Source organism: Calliphora vicina, chromosome 3 (genome assembly GCF_958450345.1).
Source record: "Calliphora vicina chromosome 3, idCalVici1.1, whole genome shotgun sequence".
Lineage (NCBI taxonomy): Eukaryota > Metazoa > Arthropoda > Insecta > Diptera > Calliphoridae > Calliphora > Calliphora vicina.
Window position 1 is genome coordinate 98,269,195 of NC_088782.1, and position 17,137 is coordinate 98,286,331.

General features: G+C 29.0%; 1 protein-coding gene across 2 annotated transcripts in view; it reads left to right on the plus strand.

Moving 5' to 3' along the window:
* Positions 1–17,137, plus strand: part of dlp (dally-like) — a 182,276-nt gene that overhangs the window by 139,965 nt on the left and 25,174 nt on the right. The window lies entirely within an intron of this gene.

Below are 17,137 nucleotides of genomic sequence, written 5' to 3' on the forward strand. Positions count from 1 at the left end.
TGTTAATTTTTTTTAGCATTTGCTCCTGGATTCATACAAAAATTAACTAACAGGGTGTTATTTGGAACTCGAGTGAATAGGTGTATTTTTTTAAAACATATTTTTTCTTGGGCAGATTAACACAGATTTCAATCGTTTGAGACATGTCTGTAGCATAAACAATTTTGGCAAAATGGAATATTTTTAAATTTTCAAAGAGGAAAAGGGAAATTGGTACTTTCTTCTAATGGTACTTTTTTAATATTTTAAATTATTTCACTTATCGACATTAAAGTTAGCTGATATGTATCTGAGTGAAGTTAGAGTTAGGAAGATTTAAGTACCAAAATGAGAGAACTGATCTATAGGTACTTTTTTATTCTTCAAAAGGTACTTTTTGAATTTTCTATAACAATGAACTTAGAAACATGAAATTAAGCATATATGGTCATAAGTGAGTGATAATTCTAGGGGGAGACTTTTTGATACTTTTTCTTTATTCGAATGGTACTTTTTGTAATTTCTTCACCAATGGACCCGAGTGGGTGTGAATCCACAAGTGGCTGTACTTTGGTACTTTTTCTATATTCTAATGGTACTTTTTGAATTTTCTATAATAATGGACATAGAAATATGAAATTAAGCGTATGAAATATGAAATTAAGTGAGTGAAAATTCAAGCGGATACTTCATGGTACTTTTTCTTTATTCTAATGGTACTTTTTTAATTTTATAGAACATTGAACTTAGAAACATGAAATTAAGCATACATGGTCCTAAGTCAGTGAGAATTCTAGGGGGAATCGTTTTGGTACTTTTTCTTTATTCGAATGGTACCTTTTGTAATTTCTTCACCAATGAACATAGAAACATGAAATGAAGGTTATATGGACCCTAGTGAGTGGGAAACCATTAGCTTTTTGGTACTTTTTATTATATTCTATTGGTACTTTTTGAATTTTCTGTAATAATGGACATACAAATATGAAATGACTATGAATAGACTTTTTGGTACTTTTTCTTTATTTGATTAATTTATTTACCAATGGACCAGAGTGAGTGGGAATAAAACGAATTTTTCAATTGTGTTTTTGTTGCTTAATCTCCAATTTGTTTCCCTTTTGATCATTTTAGAGAGTTTCGCTCGCATTCGTGTTGTGTACATCTGATCTCGTTCAGCCTCTAGTGGCTATGAGTGCCAATCTCTTATGTAGCTAAGTTTTTATTCTCAACCTGAATATAAATCATTAAAATTTAATGGTTCTAATTTTTAATTTTCGAAAAATTCTAATTTCTTTTAAGTATTCCTATTATACTTATTCTTTAACCATTATCTGCAGCCGTTTATTAAAATATTCTCCTTTATATTAAAGCATATTCTTTCAATATAAATCTTAACAATAAAAAAAAAAAAGAACAAAATGTATTATCATTAAAAAAATAACAACAGATGAGATTTCATGCTAAAAAAAAATACAAAAATAATCGATTTCAAGATTACTAGGTGAAAACCATAACCATATTTTCTACACCACACTCACCCCTAATGGACGTAATGTGCTTTACGGAAGGAAACCATAACTGGAAATGAAGAAAAATGTTACTACGAAATAAATGAATTTCATTAAACTTATGTATGAGCAAATATCAACAATATGATGCAACATCAACGCAACCCAACAAGCTCTAATATATAATCTATCTATGGTTGAGCTAAATCAACAGTAACGTCAATGAAATTAATGGAACGCATAGATTTTTCCCAAAACAAACCGGAATTGAGTTTAACCGAGCGACCAGCCAGTCGTTCATCCACCCAACAATGTTACTATTTATATTTTCTGCCAAAAAAAAAGGTATGTCAGCCAGTCTCGTCGCCTGCATTAAGGTTAAACAATTTTCAGTTAAATACACCACCCTCATCACCAAAGCTACCATCAACACCAACGCCAACGCCACCACCACCACTACTGCCATTAATATTTGCTAGTTTACTAAACTGCTATAGCAGTACTGCCTGCTACAGCACCATTAGATTGCAAGTATGTAAAACGACTGTGAAAGGAAACAGGATACTAAACAACAGTAGAAAGACATTTAAAATGATTTACTATATAATGTTGCTCAAGCACAATATAAAGAGTAAAAAAATAATCAACAAAAAAACCTTAGAAAAAAAACAAACCATTCAGAGAACTCCTGTCGTGCTAGATAAAGCCTGCCACACAAAACATTCGCATAAAAACCTTCCATTTCCCTTTCCATTTAGCAACGACACACACACAAAAATCCTGTGAAAAATTACTTTTTTTATTTTTCATTTTTTTTTTGTTGCTCGACAATGTTGCTACAATTGTATTCAACTAAACAAAAGGGTGCTAAACTTGAACATTATTGTATAAAATAAAAAATAAACTTCTGGCAGCAGTACTCGATAGTGGTCGGTTTGTTTTATTCCCCTGTTTGCAAATGAAATGAAAGAACAGAAGACGACAGTTTCAAAGAGTAAAAAAAAGTAGCATATGAAATAAATGCTTTTTATTTCATTTGCATATTCATTAAGAAAAGTAAATTATTTTGGGTAACTTCATATGGTTGAAGGGTTTGCAACAGGTTTTGTTAAAGGAAAATAATAAATTTAGTTTTTGAAACTATTTTTTCAAGACATCGTACACAATTTATGACCAATTTTACAAAAATATTTCCTTTAACATTAAATAAAATATCATCTGAAAATGTTTCAAATCTAAAATGTTCGATTTGGCCAAAAAATTGTTATTACTCCTTGTATCCTAGAAAAATGCTTTTATATTTTTTTGAAAGGTATCAAGGATAGCTTAAAAAACTCTAGTTTTTATGAAAAAAGTACTTTTTTTATTTTTAAGTTATTTAAAAAATTTCTAAGAAGATGTATTAGTAATTTATACTTTTTGAAAAGCTAACTTCATATTAATTATTTTTAATGAAAACAAATTTAAAAATTCTTGATAACGAGGGGACTAGGTCCAATCCAAATAACGCCTATTTTTTATGTAAAATTCAACTTTAGGGCAAAAATTCTCAAATCGCATTGTCGATATCAAAATATAGTAATCAATTTTAGATGGCCAAATATGTTTTTTATTATATTGTAAAGGGTTCAAATAACCCCGCCACTGGTATGGTTATAATAGCCAAAAAAATAAAAAATAAAATTTTTGGGAATTTTCAACACTTTTTTAAGGGGATTTCTGATGACAAATTTAAAAATTTGTTTTTATTTTTCCATTTCAGTAGTCCCACTCGAATCCCACTAAGCTACCAAAAATATCTTAAAGGAATGGACCTAAGCTTTCTTTTGAGCAAAAAAAAAATGATTAAAAAAAGGGCCCATTTTGAAAAAAAAAATATTTCAAATTTCAAAAATTGTATTTCTTGAGTTACAAAATATTTATTTTGATAGATATCCCACTAAGGGACAAACAAAATTTATAAAAGGGCCCATTTTGAAAAAAAGTTAGATTTTGCCAAAAAAAAAAGTAAAAATTTGTATGTCTTGAGTTACAAAATATTTATTTTGATAGATATCCCACTCGCATCCCACTAAGCGACCAAATCAAGGAAAATATCTAAGCTTTATTTTAAGAAAAAAAATAAAAAGGGCCCATTTTGAAAACAAAGTCAAAAAAGTTTTTGATTTCGGAAAAAAATATAAAATTTTTTTTAAAATATTTTTTTTCGAAAAATTGAAGAAAGAGCTATCTAAACTATTTGGGACACATTTAGCTAAGAAAAATAGGTAATAAGTTACATGGATAAGAAAAAAACCCTTCTTGTCCAAAATCTCAAATTTTGACCCCCCTTTAACTCAGAGAGTTCTCGACCGATCTTATGGAAAAACTGTGTCTGAGTTACTATCCAGAACTAACTTGGTGCAAATTTCATCCCGATCGGAAGACATCGACAAAAGTTGATTCACTTGACATGAAATGCCCTTTATATAAAAATGAAATTGTCCATGTATGTAATGGCATCACGTGAGAACGGCTGAAGCGATCTGAATGATTCTTTTTGTATTCGATTCGAAATTTTCCGGAGATGGTTTGTAAATAAAAATAATTCAAAAATTAGGATATTTTAATTTTTGATATATTAACATTAGTAAATAGCTACCGGGCGAAGCCGAAGCGGCCATCTAGTTAATAATATAAAGGCAGCACTAAATTACCGTTATCATTAAAATACCGTTAACGAAATAATGCCATTACCACAGAATAACCGTTACCAAAATAATCCAAATTGACATTTCGAATCGGTATTCAACTTTGCTCATTCAGTTTTGACATATCTACACTTGTGATAACACATCTCAGAAAATAAATTGAAATTTACTTAGTATAATGCTTTTAACAATTAATGACAATTTAAAAAAACTCCAAATATTTTAATTTAGCGCATCTCTTATTCGTTTTAAACTGATATCCTTAATTTACTTATGATTTTTGTTGTCGTTACTTTTGAATAAGTTTTCATAATATTTTCATTATGTACAATTTTCTTTTTGTTGTCTCTCTTACTGATAAACTTTAACTACCCCTCTTACGAGTCAGTCGTATTGACAATGTTTATTTATATTCAGCCAACAAATTTAAGTGTTGTTGAGTGCTTTTTCTTTTCTTTCATCTTTTTGCTCGTTCAAATACAAAAACAACAAACAAAACATTTATTTGAAAAGTTTGTTATTGTTGTTAATATTATATGGCGGTTTGTTATTGTTGTAGTCCTCCCTCTTCTATTCTGTTACAATAAATAGTAGTAGATACTTGAATTCTCTTAAAGAATGAGAGAAATAAAATTAAACTTACAAGCAATTGTAACAGGATTTCAGTAAATATTACAAGGCGTTGGTGAATGACTTTCTAGTTGTAACGAACATACCTACATATTTCATGTGAATGTACAAACAAGTAGTATCCTGAGAGTGGATAAGAGGGTTTTATTTGTTATTTCTCTTTCTTAATGTTTCCTTTTTTTTTGGGAAGTTTGTGTAAAAAAAGGGTCGTTGTTCGTTGTAAAAATGATTCGTTTCAATGTAACAAAAAAAGTTTCACTTTCAATGTCTAGGTTGTTGGTTAGAGTGTGACTTACAGACAAAAATATATTTAGACGTAGAAAAAGGAAAATGTTTTTTTGGAAAATATCTAGTTTGTATGAAAAAAGAACTTTAGTCTACATACATTTTGGCCAGACCAAAAATAAAACATCCATTAAAATTGCATTTGGTTTGTAGTAGTTGTTTTTGGCAACGGAAACGAATTAACTGTAGTTGTACATTTTACAATTTTACAACAGCATAGATTTTAAAATTTAAACAATTTCCGCTCCGGAAAGTCGGTAATTAAATTAGTTTTTTAAACAAGGCTTTTGTTGTTGTTCTTCTAGCTTTTTCTACAAATGACAATAGACATGAAACAACAATTAAGTCGCAAATATTTATGTCAGCAGTTTGCAAATCAATGAATTATTCAATAATAGCATCCTTGTTAATGGAACACCGGTTTTTTAAGTGTCTGTTGAAAATGTTTTGTACCCTTTGTATTGAAATATTTATATGCGAATTGTAATTTACACCCTTCTCAAATATGGTGACATGTTCTGGATGTAAAAGTATTACAATGTTTGCATGGATTAAATATGTTCAATAAAGCTTAAATTATGTATTTGACAATGAAAATGTTAACTAAGTATAAACTAAATTATTAACTAGATACCTATAATAAAATACTCGTGTAGAATTCTAACGAGTAGAATTTTCTGAAATTTTATTTCAAATGTTTCTGGGAATTTGCAAGTGAATAAAAAATATTAAATAACACATTTTTATTTTCTATAATTAAGTAATAAAATATAATATAATAACTCCTAATTTAAGTCAGGCCGAAATAGAGCGTCATTGTTGCACGGGGAAAATGTTTTCAAAATTCAATCAATGGAAAGAGCAACATTAACTACTCAATTTTATGTATATCAAACAAAAAACTAAAATTTTGAGAAAATGAGAGAATTCACTTAATTGTGAATAAATTCGAAAAGAAACCATACATTTTTATGATCAATATCTCATTTTGTTCCTATTACATGTGGCTTTGCGATAAAGCAATAAATCTAAACAATTTCTGCCGTTTTCGATTTTTCATGATTTTTTTAAAACAAAAAAATTTACGATTTTCACGTAAAAAATATATATTTTGCTTCAATTTATTATTATAACTCCGAAACTACTGAGCCGATTGAAACGCAATATATATGTGAAAATTTGTACATAGCACTGGCAAAATGTTTTCAAAATTCAATCAATCGAAAGAAGAACATTAACTACTCAATTTTATGTATATCAAACAAAAAAGTTAAATTTTATGATAATGAGCAAATTCACTTAATTGTGAATAAATTCGAAAATAATCATTCGATTTTTATCTTCGATATCTCATTTTGTTGCTATTAAATTCGGCTTTGCGACAAATTAATAAACCTGAACAAGTTCTGCCGTTTTAAATTTTTCATGATTTTTTTAAAATAAAAAAAATTTATATTTTCACATAAAAAATATATTTTTTGCTTCAATTCGTTATTATAACTCCGAAACTACTGAGCCGGTTAAAAAGTAATCTGTAAACAGATTGAAGGTTATGTAAATTTGAATTTTTCTAAGTTTACTTCAATAATATCGGACTAACCCTTTTTGAGTTAGCATAAATTATGTGAAAAATTCACAATTTTAGAAAAAAAAATTTAAAAAAAAACTTCTCCATAGAATTTAAAATTTGGACTATATTTGTACTACAGGAACCACAATACACCAAAATTGTGTAGTGGTTTAAAAAGCCTCTACAATTTTTTCGATTTTTTTGTTAATTTACGATGACCAAGGGTTCATTGATCATTTCGTCCTCAAACTGAATTAAAAATATCCTTAAATGAAATCAAATTAGTTAAGATATACAATTGTCACTCCAATTGATGAATGTTATTTTATGACACTGGATCTCAATAACCTTAAACATTAGCAGTGATATCTTGGATAACTTAATAGGTGGTTTAAGTAGCATTATTATGCGAAAATATCAAAGTATATACAGCATAAAATGTTACTAACAAAATCGATTTCCATCTCCATCTAAAATGTGATGCATCCAAAAATTTGGAATACAGCCATAGTTCAAAGTGCAAACTTTCAATTATTCTAAATATTTTATCTCCGTAAAATCACAAAAATATTTGAAAATATTATAAATAGAATATTTGAAAATCTCCGGTCCCCAAAAATAATTTCGAAATCCACAACTTTGGAGTCATATTTACAAGATATGGGTATCAAAAATTTCTTATATTTATTAACTTTATTCTTCAGAATTACTGAATTTTTCCCCCAATTTGTTATGACAGCCTAAATATTATCAAAACAAGAATCCTAGCATAATCAATAATTTCAATTTCTTTACACAACCTCAAACATTTCATATTCAACCACAGTATTTAAGATCTTTATCACAGAACACTGGAACAAATGCTATTGAAAAATGTTAGCATTTTAATAATTCTCTTGAAATAAATAATACCAACCCCACTACCAAAATACATCGTACAAAATAGCTCGTAAAATAAAATACGAGTTTAAGTTAGTACTTATATTTATAAGATAATATCTCTAATTTTTTACACATATTCCTACTAAAACGTATTATACAATATAAGAGTACTTAAATTTAATATAAATAATACCCTAGACATTATAGAATATGATAAACATGGTAAACAAAAATGTGGAAGATATGAAAAGAATTCTCTAATACGAAAACATTCATATGGATATTTATATAGTATATGAGGTTGGGACGAAAAGTTATTATTATTAAATCCTATGATCCATACCGAATAATAGTATTTCGGGAGAACTTAAAAGTGTTCAATTGTTTTAGAGATGATAACATAATTGTTTGTGGCTAATCTTAGCTCAAGAATTTTTGCCATTTTTTGCCATTTTTTTGTTTACCATCCGATTTCAAAGATTTTTATATTTTTGGAAAGAGATTGGTCATGAAAAAAAGCTTGATGTGCTAGTTATCACTTATAATTTCCAAGTTATAGGCATTTCAAAATTGAAATTTATAAATTTTGCCATACCATGGTCCAATTTTTTCAAAATATAGGTTTTTTACCGAATTTTCTTAGATAGTTAGACAACTAAATTATCAATAATATATAAAAGATTTCAGAGCAATATCAATTATGGATTCAAAAATAAACGATTTTCAATTTAAAAATTAAAAAAATAGTAGATTTTTGCTATTTTTTGAGCGAAAAGGAGACTTAACTCTTTTTTTATTAAAAAAAAATACTATTTTAAGAACATATAAAAATTTTATGTTTTTCTGTAAGGTATCTTTACGAAGAACATTTTGATATAAAAAACATGTCTTATTTTTCGAATACGTCGCCCCTACGCCCTTCGGAATTTGACCTATTTTTTTAATCAAAATTTTAACTTTGGGTCACATGTTCTAAAATCCCAAAGCTGAGAACAGAAAACGGAAAGCACCTTTAGAAATCTTGATGTGTTCCCTATTTATTCCCAAAATATTTGCATAGCCCCAAAGGAAATGTGGTCCATATGGGCAAAATTGTAAAAAATTGAGGGATTCCCTTTGACCTTTGGACAAGTTTTTTTACACTTTGTTTCTAAAACTAAAATTTGTATCAAAATTTTAATAGGATTGCAAATTAGGAACATTTTTTCCGAACTATTTTTGTTTAGATAAGTTAATTTTTGGGCTTACAAAAATTTCAAGACAATTTCTCAGTTAGATTCGAAAATATGCCACTTTAAAACTCCCCACTTCAAAAATATTGCCAGATTTATTTCCAAAAAATTTGATTCTGCCCCACTGTGTGCCCTCCAAATGATGAAAATCCCTAATATTCTCATAGTTCTGAAATGTTTTTCATTAACATTGACAACTTGCTGATTCATTCGGAGTAATATTTGAGCAAATACGATAACACCTGGACTTGCTTATAGTCCAGTTGGTATCACAAAGATTTTTCAACTAATTATTGAAAGAACTTTTCAGATATACCTCGCACATATGTATTTATATGTATGAGTGTAAGTATGTGAATTAACTTTTTTTGCCTAGTTAGTTTTTATGACCAACATTGACAACAACAATTGTTGGTAATTGTTATGAGTGTGGCATGCATTAAACATGGCAATATCTGTACAACAACAACAAAATTATCATTCTAATACAAATACAACAGCAACAACAAAAAAACTACACACAATTAAATTGCTTTTAAACAAAGCGACACTTGGTTGTATACTTTACACAATAAATGTACATATAGTACTTTGTTTACAAGTGTGTATTGTAAATAAAAAGTGATGTAAAAGTACTTCTCGAACCACTTCAGCCAACTAAATACGTATTTATTGGAATGGGTGGGTTGTGTGGCTTTATCTTAATTGTTTGTGGTAAGATAATGATGGGCAGCACTAAAAAAAAACGAGTCCTTTTTTTCATTTACCCTGAAAAGTAAGCAACCAGCTACTTACTCTACCATACTGAGTTAATAAATTCCTAAGGTTTTAATGGTAAAAATTATATTTAATTAATATAAATTTTGTATTAAGATTTTGAATGTAAATGTAAATGATAGTCTACTATTTGGACAGCAAATTCAAATTATAAATGAGTTAGAAATTAATTAACATAATTTTGGATTTAAGGCAGAGGTTTAATTTACACAGAGAAAACAGATTTGTGATAGCAACCGAATTTATTGTCAATCGAATGATTCAACCTTAATAACCGAATTTTACAGTTGGAAGAATCCATATGAAAGTAGACCATGAGGTGTCCTCATACCGCGTTCTTTATTAATTTTTAACACCGCGATCTTTGATATTTTTTACATTGAAATTATACTCCGTAAATTGACCTTTAACCTTCTGGAAGTAAACAATTTTATTCACACCATTTTAAAGACAATATCTTTGGCTTTAAAATGGACTCAAAAATTATGCTGGTCTTTGAGTAGTTTCAAAGTTATGGGAAATTTTTCAATTTTCAAATTGCCATATTTTTATATCGGAATGAGTTTCCATTGAAAAAGTCACTGATATGAGGAACATGTTGGATATATTATGTATGTGGTAAATTTCATTAAAATCGGAGATGGCAAATCCGACTGTTGTCTGCTTTCACATGGATCCTCCCAGTTGTAGAAGGAGTAACAAAAGTTTGGTTGCTTCAGCCGAAATTCTTCTTCATCTACTGACTTTCTGTTGATATAACAAATTCGGTTGCAACTACTAATCTGTATTTTCTCTTTATATAAAATGACAATAATTATTGCAATTTAAATCGTTCAATTAAATTTCCCCTAAAACCCTGTATTAATACCTAAATATTATATTATGTGATAAGTAAGTATTGCTGCCATTTAACAAAAAAAAAAAAACATTCTCAGACATTAATATTTTTATTTTATTTTCCTGCACTGAATACCCTCACCGGAAATAAATAAATCAATACTCGTTTCTTATATTCTTATTGCTAAATTCAACAAAAATCTTTAAATGCAGTAAATTTACAAAGAAAATTGTTCAATGATTACCAGTTTCCCTTGGCGTAGACTAAAACTATGGCAAAAAACTGCCAAAGAATTTCATTGATTTCACAAAGAACCAAAGTAAATTGTTTTCTGGATTTTCTAACACCATAATGCTGCATATAAAAAAATACATAATAGAGCGTCAAGAAAATGTGAAATAAACCCCCATAGACTTAAGAAAAGTGCTCTGCTATAGATGGGTAAGGGAGTTAGGCAGCCTTCATAAAAATCCCAAGTAAAAATTCTTAACATAGTTGTGGTACCTTTAGAATTGATAAATCGGTTGATGACTGATGTTGGTGTTGCTTTCAAGCAAGCTTAGACATAGACTTCATCATAAAATTGTCAACAAACATACATATATTTATTCTATACCTGTGTCAGCCAGCCAGCCAACCATCTACCCAAGCTCTTGGCATTTCTTTAAGGCAAACAAACAAATACGGCTGCCAATCTAAACAGTCCGCCAGTAAGCGAAATACACAACCACGTCAACATTAAAAATTAAAAAAAGACTAAAATATCATTACCAATACTCCTGTTATACAAATGTTGATAATACCTATTTTTATAAGAGTACCTACCACTCACTCTCAGATTCTACCTCATTTCTTATTGATGCTAGTTGCTGCATGATATTTTTGTACCATTGATTGCTGGTTTTAATGGTGCGAATGTGTTAAATGCTTAAATAAACAATTTACTTATATTTTCGTTTGGCATTTACTTGACGTTTACGCGACTTCACCGTTCAACAGAGGACGAAATCTTCAGCCAAACGCAACAATCACTGTTGTCGTCTTGAACAGCTTCATAATGAAATTGTGTTGTGAATCCACATCCATATATTTATATATGTTGTTATTGAGACCAAATAGAAAGGTGTGGTGTACCTAATAGATGGAAGTAGATTTGAAATAGATGTCGATCGTATGACACACTACCAAATTATAGTTGCATTACTTATTGAATCATAAATTTAAAAATCTAAAAAAACGTCGAATACCAATACTTTTTAAGGACTAAATACTACATCTACATTACTTAGAAGTAGCCTTATAATACGAGTATGCAGATATTATGGAGTAAATAGTCCTTTAGAAAGGCCTTAATAAAGACTCTTTACTATTACATCTCCATTACTGGCAAGTTGTATAATAATGACTTATTTATTACACAATTAAATCAGCCTTGTAATTATAACATCTCTGTTTGAAGGCCTTATCGTGTCACTAATATTAAAAACCTGCTTAAAGTCTTGTATTAGAGTAATCTATCCTAGAATGGCTTCATATATTCGTCTGAAAAGTAAATCCTAATAGAATGTCAAAGAATGGTATTTAATGAAGTCTTTGTTAGACCTTATCTTGTAATACAATTTTTAATAACATTTTACCGAAAAATAATACAATTCTTTCGGCAACAGGCCTACTTAAAAAGGACTATTAGAAAGTCTGGTATAAAAACAATCTCTCCTAGAATGGATTCATAGATTATTCTTTAAAAGGTCTGAAAAGCAAAGCCTAATAGAATCTCAAAGAATGGTATTTAATGAAGTCTTTGTTAGTTAGACCATATCTTGCAATGCAATTTTTAATGACATTTTAACAAAAAATAATAAAATTCGGTTTTATGTGTATAAGTTTGGTGGTCTTACTACTCTCTGAAGGAAATGTTACAAATGCCTATGAAATATAGGTAATTTTACTTTCAAGTCAAATTAGCTTAATTAAGATCTTTTAAAACGTTTTCGTATAGATGTTAAATTAAAATATTAAGATTTTGATTGATGTCGTAATTACAGTTTAAAATCAAAACAATTGCATTTTTACTTTAATTAAGGTTAGTTTATTATGAAAAATAAATAAAAACAAAGCATCCCATTCCAAGGTTTTTATGGAATGGGGTGGTTAGTTTATTAACCACCATTGTGTTAAAAAGAATTAAAGAAGGAGCCACTTAAAATCGGTACGGATTAAAGCGAGCATAACTTTTAAATGAAACAACGTATGTTAACATTTTATACATGAAATTAAAGGTAATTTATTGCGAATAAATTTTCTGGCTTTTCTTCTTATGCCTCCCATTAATAGCTGCACAACTTTTCTTCCCACTTCCAGCATATTTATTCCACTTTGTTCTCATAAAAATCTGGTTATTTACTGTACCTTCACTCTTTTTATACCCTCCACCACCATAAGTGGTGAATGAGGGTATATATAAGTTTGTCATTCCGTGTGTAACATTGAGAAATATTCATCTGAGACCCAACAAAGTATATATATTATTGATCCTTATGAAATTCTAAGTCGATTGAGCCATGTCCGTCTGTCTGTCCGTCTGTCTGTCTGTCTGTGTAAAACACGCTCACGTCCAAAATAGGCAAACAAAATTGGTAGACTTGCAAAAAAAATGTTTATTGTTCTCCTAAGCAGTTTGGTATTGAAAATCAGAAAAATCGGTTCAGTGGAACCAGAGTTATGAACCAAAATGTGAGACAACCTAAAAAAAAACTTGATAATTGTAACATAGTTTTCCTTATTTGTGCAAACATATTGCAGATAATACCATAAAATTGCACACACGTTATTTTTATGTTAAACGGACTAACTCTGGCGAAAATTATAAGAATCGGTTTATGATTTCTCCTAGCCCCCATACAAATTTCTTCCCGAAATATGGTTATTAGGCCTGTAAATGCCTACAAAATTGCAGTATCCACACAAAATTCAGGAGAAATAAGTTTCGTGCTTAAAAAAATTACAACCCCAAATTTTTTGTGGATCGGCCCATATTTGACCGTAGCCCCCATATAAAGTTCATTTCCGAAAATCACTTAAATATGCATAAATGTCATATAGATATCGCTATTAAGTTGAAATTCGTCATAAAAAGTCCCCATATATACCAAAATCGCTTTACCTAATTCTATGAAGATCGGCCTATAATTGGTTATAGCTCCCGTATAAGGACCACTTCCGAAAAACACAATAATCTACATAAATATCTAAAAAATATCAATATCAAAACAAAATTTCACACAGATCCGTAATTTATATTTAGAATACATACTACAAGATTTTCTGAATATCGGTCCATATTTGACCATAGCTCCCATATAAGGTCCACTTCAAAAAATCAATTAAGTACTCATTAATCTCTCATAAATACCTTTACCATGCTAAAATTCGACAAAAATAATACTCATATATATAGATATCACTGTACCAAATTTTATGCAGATTGGCCGATAATTGGTCATAGCTCCCCTATAAGGCCCATTTCCGAAAAAAGATATTAACCTTAAAAATTATTAAAAACATATCGATATCAAAATGAAATTACGCACAGATCCAGTAATTTGAATCCAGTAATCATACTTCTGGATTTTGTGAATATCGGTCCATATTTAACCATAGCTCCCATATAAGGTCCACTCCCGAAAATCACTAATATCCTCATAAATTTCTTACAAATATAGTTATCAGGTTGAAATTCAAAACAAATTTATTCAATATATACAAAAATCGATGTACCAAATTTTATGATGATAGGCCCATAATTGGTCATAACCTCCATATAAGAACTACTTCTGAATGTGAGACAACCTAAAAAAAACATGATAATTTTAAAATTGTTTTTGTTATATGTGCAAATATATTGCAGATAATACCATCAAATTTTGCACAAATTATTTTTATAGTAAAAGGACTAACTCTGGTAAAAATTATAGGAATCGGTCCATGATTTCTCCTAGCCCCCATACAAATTTCTTCCCGAAATATAGTTCTATGGTCTGTAAATGCCTACCAAATTGTAGTATCGACACAAAATTCAGGAAAAATAAGTTTCGTGCTTAAAAAAATCACAACGCCAAATTTTTTGTAGATCGGCCCATATTTGACCATAGCCCCCATATAAAGTTCAATTCCGAAAATCACTTAAATAAGCATAAATGTCTTATTAATATCGCTATTAAGTTTAAATTCGTTATAAATAGTCCCAATATATACCAAAATCGCTGTACCTAATTCTATGAAGATCGGCCGATAATTGGTTATAGCTCCCATATAAGGACCACTTCCGAAAAACACATTAACCTATATAAATATCTGAAAAATATCAATATCAAAACAAAATTTTATACAAATCTCTAATTTATATTTAGAAATCATAAATTTCATAAATTCAACAAAAATAATAAGTATATACATAGAAATTTCTGTACCAAATTTTACGCAGATTGGCCGATAATTGGTCATAGCTCCCCTATAAGGCCCATTTCCGAAAAAGATATTAACCTTAATAAATATTTAAAACAAATCGATATCAAAATGAAATTACGCACAGATCAGTAATTTTTATCCAGCAATCATACTACTGTGAATATCGGTCCATATTTAACCATAGCTCCCATATAAGGTCCACTCTCGAAAATCACTAAACTCGTCATAAATTTCTTACAAATATATTTATCAGGTTGAAATTCGAAACAAATTTTTTCAATATATACAAAAATCAATGTACCAAATGTTACGATGATAGGCCCATAATTGGTCATATAAGAACTACTTTCGGAAAACATATTAACCTTCACAAATATCCAAAAAAATCTATAATGAACTAAAATTTTACACCGATCAGTAATTTGTATCCAAGAATCGTACTACAAGATTTTTAAATATTGGTCCATAATTCGTCATAGCTCCCATATAAGGTCCACTCTTGTTAATGGCGTTGTTTATATGAAATTGTACAAAAATAGCACTCAAATACTTAGGCCCATAATAGGTCATAGGTTCCATATATTGAATCAAAATAGTACACAGATCAGTAATTTTTAAAATCATACTGAGTTTTGTGAATATCGATCCATAATACATAAAAATCACGTTAAAATATTTTATGACAATCGACTCATAATAGGTCATATCTCCCATATAAGTCCCAAAACCCAATATCTTGAAATTTGTCTAAATACATATACCCTTTTTTTATAATCTGTTTCTTCAGTGAAGAATCTTCCCTTGAGGTTAAAAAGGAAAAATGTTGATCCTAACGTATTAACTTATTATTAAGTATATAAATTGTTAAATTTCCTATGTTCTAATAGGAATTTCAATTATAAATTGCTGAATTAGATCTGCGTAAACTAGTCTTACGCTGCGTTTACACATGCAAGTAGATTGATGAAAGTTGATAATACGTATTATTATCGAAAATGTCGAAAATACATCGAAATGTCTACAAGTTGCTTGAGCGTTTACACATGCAAGTAAAAGTTCATTTTGTAAATGTTAGCGAAGGAGAATGATGTCTTCAAAATGCCACAAATATAAGAATATTACAGCTAATTCGATAAATAAACCTTTTATATATCAGCATTTGTTATTTTTAAGTCCATTTGCGGCTTGAAACCAAATTTTATTATTTTTATTCATAACAATAAAGTGTTACCATGATATTCAAATATAAAAATTTCTGGGGAAAATGTTAGGTTAACAATTTTTATAGATATTAGTAACAATTTTATTTATTAAAACTAATGAAATTGCTATTTTTACGAAAACGATAAGCATTAGTGGTCATTTGTACTATTTTCTTTTACAAAAATACATAAAATAAGTTAAAAATATAATTATTATTTTACCACCTTCTGATAAATTTTTTAAAAGCTATTTATTGGCAACTCTATTTGTCATCACTTGTATGAAAGTGTCGAAAATCACTGTCCACCTAAATTCAGTAGGCAGTGAGCTGCAAGTGGCTGCATGTGTGATTGTGTTAGTGCAAAAGTATGTATGTATTGTGTTTTTCGAACTGTTACTTGCATGTGTAAACGCTAGGTTACTGACAATTGTTATATTATTTCAGTTGTCATACCATCATATTTAGGTGGAGGGTATTTAAGATTCGGCACGGCCGAATATAGTACTCTTACTTGTTCAATTTGCGTTTAACAATTGAAGATTTTTAGCAATTTGTTTAATTGATGTGTTTTCAATATTCTCATTACAACTATTATTCAATATTATTCTCATTACAACTTGGCTAAAACTTTGTATCAGATCCGTGATGTCTTATAAATGACAGCAATCGCTTTTTATATATAATTCTGAAAAACCAGATCAGGGTGCTCTGGTTAGATTAATATAAAAGAATAATATAAAGTTTCGCCAAAAAAATTGTTTAGCAAAATTAGATGCCAATAAACTATGTTTTTAATACTATAGAAAAGGTGGTTAGAAAAGCGACCACTAAACCGCAAAGACAATATATGGATAGAAAGTATTCTTAATGAATTCAGTATAAAACCTTTGAAGGTGTCTTCGTTTTAAACCTTATTTAGTAATCCAGTTTTTAACATGTTTAAGTTGGAGAATAAAAGTCTTTCGATAACAGGTTATAGAACTGATAGTAGGCCTAATTATAAAGGGTTATTAAAATCCCTTCCATGAAGTTCTGTAAAGTACTCCTATTAAAAGAAAATGAAGGCCTTATA